General features: G+C 44.5%; 1 non-coding gene across 1 annotated transcript; it reads right to left on the reverse strand.

Moving 5' to 3' along the window:
- Positions 1-3,564: 3,564 nt before the first annotated feature.
- On the reverse strand, positions 3,565-3,671 carry LOC114238980 (U6 spliceosomal RNA). Its single transcript, XR_003624196.1, has one exon. It is a non-coding gene; the product is annotated as a U6 spliceosomal RNA (small nuclear RNA).
- Between the last annotated feature and the right edge of the window lie 5,619 nt (positions 3,672-9,290).

Here is a 9,290-nt window from a genome sequence, read left to right on the forward strand (position 1 = left end):
CAAATATCTTCCTACTTAGCAGGGGGAGCAGACAGAGAGGTATACAGCTGACCCTGAGGACTCACCACCTTAAGTCCACAAGGTTGCATATGGGATGAGGAAGGAAATTCAATGTAAATTTTGGAAAGAAGCATGTTTTCTAATCTTGTAATTGATAAACTGTACTTTTTTTTTTTTTAATTATTATTTATTTTATTTTATTTTGGCTGTGTTGGGTCTTCGTTTCTGTGCGAGGGCTTTCTCTAGTTGTGGCAAGCGGGGGCCACTCTTCATTGCGGTGCGTGGGCCTCTCACTATCGTGGCCTCTCTTGTTGCGGAGCACAGGCTCCAGACGCGCAGGCTCAGTAGTTGTGGCTCACGGGCCTAGTTGCTCCGCGACATGTGGGATCTTCCCAGACCAGGGCTCGAACCCGTGTGCCCTGCATTGGCAGGCAGATTCTCAACCACTGAGCCACCAGGGAAGCCCAAACTGTACTTCTTAAGAGTACTGCTTTTCTTCTTGGTTGTTCTTTCCAACTAAGAGAAGAAAACAATTCTGATTTCCCTAACAAGAGGATACATTTAACAACCCTCAATATCTTTCTAAGGAAGAGCCTCCTAGGCAAATATTTTCTTCGAAGTCCCTGGAGCTTTGGCCAGCCATCTGTTACTTGTGGTTCTGGTTTCTCTCCTGCCTTCTACCACTCCATCGCAGCCAGCCTGGCCGCAACAGGGAGTCAACACCCATCACACAAGGACCCCTCTATCTTCTGACCCCACCAAGGCGGCTGGTGGTGCTAAACTGCTGGTGCTATTTGTTACATGGCTTGGGGACCCCTCCTTGGCTGTGACTTGGTGCCAGAGAATCTTTACTTCTGGAGAATATGGTGGTGATGTGCTTGCATCATTTCTCCTCCAGAAAGCAAGGCATTCATTGTATAAGTAATGTACCACACAGAAGTGTTTTTCTCTGTAAAGTTGGGAACCTCTTTGGAGGGAACAATATTTTTATCTAAACACACTGTTTGAATTTAGGTTAGTGTGATACGGAAATTGTACAAAAGCCATGCCAGCCTACTTTCTGCACTTCTGTCAGTAAATTTAGAAAGCACAGATTAGTGCAGCTATATTGAGTTTTATTCCATTTAACGTTTTGAGCAATGCTATGTGTTTTCAGTATCAGGATTCTAGGAAACAAATACGCTGTCTGATAATGTAAATGACAGGTATATTTACCACACACTTACCTTCGGATACACTTGGTCAAAGCTCTATTTATGCAAAATAATGAGGCTGGGGACCAACAGGTGTATATATTTTCAATCAAGATGATAAAGGTCTGGGCCAAGGAGGAGATTAGATTTTACACTGGAAGATTTGTTAACAGACTAAATATAGGGAGTGGAAGATAAGGCTAGAGTCATTATAACAACAACAGCAACAATAAAAACAACAATAGAAACAACAACGATAATCACAACAACTATAGTTTATTGAAAGCTTCCTGTTGCTCAGCATCAGGCTAAGCATGGCATGTACTTACACTCTTTCTCCTCCACAACAACATTATAGAGGCAAATACTATTATTATCATTTCCATAGATTGAGGCACAAAGTGATTAAGTGACTTGCTTGTCACCTTAAAGGTAGAAAGTGACAGAGCTGGGATTTTTACCAGATCTTGGGCTCTTAATTACTGCACTGTACTGCTGATGGGCATTCATCTTTCACTGTTCTTTTCTGTACTGTGCAAGCTATTATTACTTTTATAATAAGATAATAATAAACACTTAAGGGGGGAGAAAATTGCTCAAGGCTTCTTATTTGAAGAGAACCACTAGTGCAGGGAGCTAAGACCCAGGCCTCCGATGGGGTTCATTATACCCACTACAGTCACTGGCTCATTTCCATGTCTAGATCTTTCTAAATGCAAGATGAGATAGCACTTCTAAGGAATTGCTTTGGGACCTTTGCACAGAGTTTCCTATTGACAAATGCACTGCACATGGGGAGGGCACCCTTCACAACATAGGTCCTGGGTTGTCCTGGGTGGTGTGCTTGCAGTAGTTTGTCTCTGGCTGTCTCTCTCTCAGAATCATTAATCATGACTTTACTATCCGTACCTTCTACATAAATAACCCCTACCCTTCCTCCTAGGCCCACTCATCAAGCTCCCTTTCCTCCGTAGCTCGCCTCCACCTGCCTCATTCTAGGGGAATCTCTACTGGCTTTGGCATTATCCACCTGTGCTCCAGCCTCCTGGAGAACAGTGTCACCTTCGGTCCACAGATGACCCAGGCAGTGATCCAGGCAGCCAGGGAGCTGGAAGCAGAAGAAAAGACGCACTGCCTCTCTCTTACCTGCTCTTTCAGGTCAGTAGAAACTGCCTTCTCGGGAGCACAGCAAGATACCCAACCAGTCATGAGGGAGTGTGCGGTTTCTTTACAGCTTTAATGAAACTTCAGAGTGATGAATAGCTTCGACATGTCTTATTGATGCCATGTCCACACTCATCTATATTCACATTGGCTCTTACAAGCTGTGAATCTCACAGAGCATTTGGGATAGGCATTGCATGGCGCAGTAATTAAATTCATCTCAGGCCTCCTCATTAAGGTCAGTGAGGTCTGTGATACCTTGTGTTTTCATTGACTGCAGAGGAGTCTTTGAAAATTCATTGTAATTTTTCCTTCTGTGAAGCTGGGCAGTAATCAACACTACGTACAAAGAAAGGAACAAACTGCTGATACACACAAACAGCATGGAGGAACCTCAAAAACTTTACCCTAATTGAAAGAAGCCATATAAAACGACTACATATTCTATGATTCCACTTATATGAAATGCTAGAAAGGGCAAAGCTATAGCAACAAAAGGACCAGAGCTTGCCTTTGGCCAGGGTTTGGAGGAGGGGGTTGACTTCAAAGGACACAAGGAAAGTTTCCGGGATGACAGAAATGTTTTATATCTGATTGTGGTGGTGATTATAAGACTGTGTACAATTTCAACATTCATCAACTATACACTTAAAATGGGTGAATTTTATTATGTGTAAATTATACCTCAATAAAACTGGAGGAAAACAAAGCAGCTTTAAAGACAGCGTGAGAGGAATTAAGCATCAAGGAAATCAGGAGAGGGTCGGGCTCAGATGAGTTTAAAGGAGGAATGGGTTGAACACCCAGACCTCTGCTTATAGGCTCTAATTTTGTGCTTTTCCTAGTTTAGCTCAGTGGGTCTCACACTGCAGGGTTTATAAGATTCACTGTACTGGGTTGTATATACAAAACCATGTTTATATGGATCATTTTATGGATAATTTAAGGTATTTTTCGAGAGTAATTTTGACTACACACAATTTTTGTCTTTCCTGTTCACGTTAGGTCCTAGCTGGCTAGAAGATGCAATTCCACTGAGTGATGGTGCCAGGATGGGGCAGCTGGGTTGGATCTTAAGGTCAGGAGCTAAGGCTGGGCAGCCTTTGAGTGGGAAAGCTGCCCACTCTGCCCACTCCCAAAGCCAGCTGTGTTATGCTCATCATAACTGGCTACCAAACCACTTCTGGTATTCACACTTTTTTTTTTTTTTAATATGGAACGCTTCACGAATTTGCGTGTCATCCTTGCGCAGGGGCCATGCTAATCTTCTCTGTATCGTTCCAATTTTAGTATATGTGCTGCCGAAGCGAGCACTGGTGTTCACACTTTTGCTTCAAACACACAACTCCAGCCATTGTTAGCTTCAAAGAGGGAGGCATTTGCAGAGCTGGCCTCATAATTACTTTTGTTGGTGTTAACTTCTCCTGGCATCACCCTGATCGGGGCTGTCACGTTCCCCCAATACATAAGGCAGAGGTGAAAGCAGGCAGCAATGCCATCACCGAGGCCTCACTTTTACCTCGGCAGGATTCTTAGTTAACCTCTCTGAGTGTCAACTAGGTCATTTGAAAATGGGGTGTTAACCCTTCACCCCCTCCCTAATTGCCAGCCAACTTGCACTAACACTCTCTTCAGACTCCAGGCCTTTGTACCTACTGTCCCTCTGCCTGGCTAACTCCTCAGCGTCCTTCAAGATTCAACTTAGTATCCCCTCCTCAAGAAGGCAATTCTCCCTGATGCTTGCCACCCTCCTCAGCAGCTGGAGTTCCGAGCCACTCCTGGGGCTCCTCCCACTTCTTGGGTTTCTACCTGCCCAGTAAGTACACTCATCTGCTTCCTTCTTGGCCCTCCCACTTGGCTCTGCATACCATAAAGGCACAGATGATGTCTACTTTTCTTCTATGCCTTATTCTGACGTAAGAATTTGGAAAATTTGTGTTAAATAGGAGAGGAATGGGATGACATCCCTCTAGGGCTTCAAATGAGACAGCAGATGTAAAGCATATAACCTAACACCTGACACACAGGAGACACTCAGTATTAGCCTTTCTTTTCACTCCCCCAACCCCTCCAAATCCCTCTTCTTAGAGGCTTTTGTCTGACTCTGTCCCCTAGTGGGAGAGGTGATTCAGTGGAATCCACTGAGGGTGATCCTTCCCTGTAAGGATTGATGGGATTTGGTTGGGAAATGTATATTTCTGGAATAGTTTTAACTTAGACTAGTTTTAAGAGGATATAGGTTCATCTATGAGGACATTATATAGAGTGATAAATGATGACCTCACTTCCTGGGAACATGTATAGTAAATTAGCTTGTACATTAATTAGGTGATAATTGCACTTTGGTGTGGACTGAAACTCAATAAACACATTATTGAAAACTGATAATTATAAATTGTAACAATAATAGTAGATGCTGAGATTCACTGCTAATATTATGGAACCTACTCAGCACAAAGCAAAGAAAAATTTTAAAGTGCAAATTCAGTTCTAGAAGTTAAACTTTACCATTAAAATTATTTAAATATAAATGCCTGGTGCAGATTTGATCGGGCAGTAAAGACTATTTTGGCCACTAGAGGGAGCTCATACTTTAAAAAAAATGGAGCAACCACACTGCCACCAACAGCCAATGTGGGTTTTTTTGTTTTTTTAAAAAATAAACTTCTTTATTTCTTTATTTATTTTTGGCTGTGTTGGGTCTTCGTTGTTGCGCGCGGGTTTTCTCTAGTTGCGGCGAGCGGGGTCTAATCTTTGTTGCGGTGCGCGGGCTTCTCATTGCGGTGGCTTCTCTTGTTACGGACGGAGCACAGGCTCTAGGTGGCCCAGGCTCAGTAGCTGCAGCACGTGGGCTTAGTTGCTCCGCGGCATGTGGGATCTTTCCGGACCGGGGCTGGAACTCGTGTTTCCTGCATTGTTAGGTGGATTCTTAACCACTGCGCCACCAGGGAGGCCTCCAATGTGGGTTTTAAAACTCGTAATGATGCTGCACTGATTTTTTGTTTCTTTGTTCTTTGAGGCTTCTTTCGTTGCTAACGTTCCAAAAGGATGGATAAGTGACAAGAATTGTAAATCCATGTGAATATATTAGAAATATTGTCCAGAAATGTCCAAAAGTGTAATCTCTGATGACACATAAAGTTGTGGATCTAATTTACTTTTTCTTTTTTTTCCAGAACATAAACTATTTTTTAAAGGTACTTTCTTTTAAATACCACATTTATTCAAAAGGAAAGTTTTAGAATTATTTATTTTGTTTTCATTTTTTCACGGATGGGAGAATTGGTGTCATAATTTTACCATTTCACATATGATACATGTATGAAATATGTAGTGTTTCAGGGTCATATTAACCTCTGGAATGTCCCCTAAAACTACTCCTTTTACCCGTGCTCAGTGCCATAGGCAAGTGCAAGAGCTCGTTGTTCTCCCCTGGATGGTCATGATAGTTTTTTCTTGGCCTCCCCGTCACAGGCCACTCCTGTCTACTGTCTCCCAAATGCAATTTACTTTATACATGGCTCTCAGACTAATTTTCATGAAACAAATTTTTTTATTACATCACCTTTCTGCTCAGAAACCTTTAGTAGCTCCCTATTTCTACAAAACAAAGCCACAAATTCCCGCTCGGCATTCAAGATCCAATTCAATGCCACCTCCTCTTCAGACCCATCAGTCCCAGGCTGGAATAATTCTCTCCCTCTCTTTCCTAAGTTCTCATGGCACTTTTTCTCTGTACTGACCTTTATTTTATGGTTCCTTGAGACCATGTTTGGTATCACATCCAAGAGCAACTTCTTTAAAGGCATGAGTCCTTGTTCTGACCAGACAGCAGGCTTTGCCTTAGCAAATATATGAAGCTGAAGGTCTGCCTAAGAGAACCAGACTGGGGAGACATTCTGAGGCAGCATGAATAGAACCTGGTGTTCTATTGCTATGTAAAAAGCCATCTCAAACTTAGGGGCTTAAAGTGACAATTTATTATTAGCTCTCAAGCTTCTGGGGGTTGACTAGACCCAGCTGGATGGTTCTTGCTTGGAGTCTCAAGTGCGTTTGCAGTCAGATGGTGGTTCAGCTGGAGTCATCTGAATGCTCAACCAGCCTGGACATCCAAGATGGCGTCCTCACTTACGTGTCTGCCCATCCAGGCTGGGACAGCTGAAATCTCTAGGGGCTCGCCAAGCATTTTGTTCTCTTCCTGCGGTTCCTCCATGCGACTACATGGGACTTCCTCAAAGCATGGTGGTCTCAGGTTAGACTTCCTACATGGTGGCTGACTTTCCCCAGAATGCGCATTTCAAAAGACCCTGGTAGAAGCAGCAAGGCTTCTTGGGAAGTCACACCCAGAGCCGCAGCCCAGATTCAGTGTGGGAGGGGGCTGCACAGGAGCACAATACTGGGAGGAGTGGTTCAGGGGCCCTCTCTGGAGACCAGCTACCTCACCTGCTAACATTTTCAATGTGGAAAATGTCTGAAGCTAGACCAATCAGAAGAACTGGAAAAGATCAGGGTAACAAAAACTTAATTGCAAGACAAAAGGGATGGTCAGTCAATATTGTTTACTACATCCACAAATCCTTTTACCCTTTTCTCATCAAGAGGTGGGAGCTATGCTCCCTCCCCCTAAAACTGGGCAGGCTTTTCTGACTGTGATGCTATGTAACTTCCAAGGCAAGTTCAAAAAAGGCAGTGACGATATTTCCAACCTGCTTGCTGGAATACTTGCTCTTGTAACCTTCAGCTTCTATATAAGCAGCCTGCCTTCCTGAGGCTGCCATGTTGTGAGGAAGTCCAAACTAGTCCATGTGGGATATAGAACATACTGTCATTCATTTACTGTCATCATTTAGACGTCATATAAAGTGGGGGCTGGGAATTCCTGATGTATTTGCTCTGGAGAGATGTTTAAATTCTCAGATGCTTAACAGAGAGCCATAGGAATTGGATGGGGGCACTGGAGGACATGGTTTTGTAACCCTGATGACCCTTTTAAAACGAGATTGGGGGGCTTCCCGGGTGGCGCAGTGGTTGAGAATCTGCCTGTTAATGCAGGGGACACGGGTTTGAGCCCTGGTCTGGGAAGATCCCACATGCCACGGAGCAACTAGGCCCGTGAGCCACAACTACTGAGCCTGTGCGTCTGGAGCCTGTGCTCCGCAACAAGAGAGGCCACGACAGTGAGAGGCCTGTGCACCGCGATGAAGAGTGGTCCCCGCTTGCCGCAACTGGAGAAAGCCCTTGTACAGAAACGAAGACCCAACACAGCCATAAATAAATAAATAAATAAATAAATTTATTAAAAAAAAAAAAAAGGAGCCAAAAAGAAGGCTTACTCATTTAAAAAAACAAACAAACAAAAAAACAACAACAACAAAAAAAACGAGATTGGAGGCTGATTTAAGACGGGGTGGGCAAGAATAAAGTAAGCAGGTAGGATACAGACTACCCATCAAATAACTTTGGACCTTCTGCTTTTTCACTCCTATTTTAGGCTAAGTGTTCAGTATGCTGTTCTTTCCTTTAGTTCAGCTTTTGAAACTCTTTTCTTTTTTTTTTTTCAAACCACTAGCACATCCCAGTGTAGCTCTACCACTTTCCTATCACATTATGTACATCACAGTGCTACATGGTTTTTGTTGTTGTTGTTGTTGTTTTAAATTTTTATTTATTTATTTATTTTTGGCTGTGTTGGGTCTTTGTTGCTGCACGTGGGCTTTCTCTAGTTGTGGCTCGCGGGCTCTAGGCAGGCGGGCTTCAGAAGTTGTGGCTCACGGGCTTAGTTGCTCTGCAGCATGTGGGATCTTCCCGGACCAGGGATCGAACCCATGTCCCCTGCATTGGCAGGCGGATGTTTAACCGCTGCACCACCAGGGAAGCCCTCTTTTATTTCTTTAAAGGTCATTTCACCTAAAAGTTAAAGACTTACCATGGGTCCTGTAAGTGTGAAAAGCCTGGAAGGAAATGGTTTTGGCATGTTTGGGTGAAGCTAAGTTTTGAGGGACACCAGTGCCAGGGGTCCCAAACTGATTCCTTTCATCCTTCTGCCCTGCTACCTGTGTTTCTGTAGCACAGTCAAACATTCTTGGGGAGAATAAAGCCCACTGACCTCATCCCAAGAAAATCAGTAACAAACAAACATCCAGTTATCTTTGAGAAGGAAAGAAGATGACATTGAGAGATAGCTAGAGAAAAAGAGCTAGAACCACTGGTCACTCTTTCAGGCTTCCCAGTGGGAACTTGATGCCTCTGATAAACAAAGGCGCTGGCAGGAAGGAAGCTAAAGGTAGAGGAGGGGGCTGGCAGGCCCCGACGAAGCAGGGACAGCTGGAAGAGAAGCCTGGGCTGGGGATCTCCGGGTCTCTTCTTCAACAACCTTTGAGTCCCTCCTTCTGAATCAAGGCTCCTGGTGACGCCCTCTGGCCTGGGGGACGTAGGTGAATCTGAAGCTCCCCAGAGGGCAATAAATGCAGGTTTTGTGCTTGTAACTGGGAAGAAGTGGGCAGCACTGGAAGCAATCAAGATTGAGGGTACAAGGAACCTTCTTGCCAAACCCATTCCCAGGCTTTCTAACTCTCTAGGAACAGCAGGGAGAGAATGCCTTGGCCAGTTTCCTGTAATTCAGGCAGTGGAGCCGGGGCCTCAGTGAGCGCTCACTCTGAGAAAACAAATGCACAAGAGAAAAGGACAAGAAGGAGGAAAAGCCAGCTAGGCAACTCCAAAGGGATCAGCGGGTAAGCTCGGGGGCAAACTGCTTTGGTGCAGGAAGGAAGTAAAGCACAAACAGGATCCGAGCGAGGTCACTTGTTTTGCAGGAGAGGGTGGGGGGAGGGGGAGGGGCCGGGGCGTGAATGTGCAGAATTCGGTCAGAGCTTCCAGATCCTGGGCCGCCCCGCCTACAGCACATTGCAGAGCAGCCAACCCTGCTCGCTGAGC

This window comes from Balaenoptera acutorostrata, chromosome 14, assembly GCF_949987535.1.
Source record: "Balaenoptera acutorostrata chromosome 14, mBalAcu1.1, whole genome shotgun sequence".
Lineage (NCBI taxonomy): Eukaryota > Metazoa > Chordata > Mammalia > Artiodactyla > Balaenopteridae > Balaenoptera > Balaenoptera acutorostrata.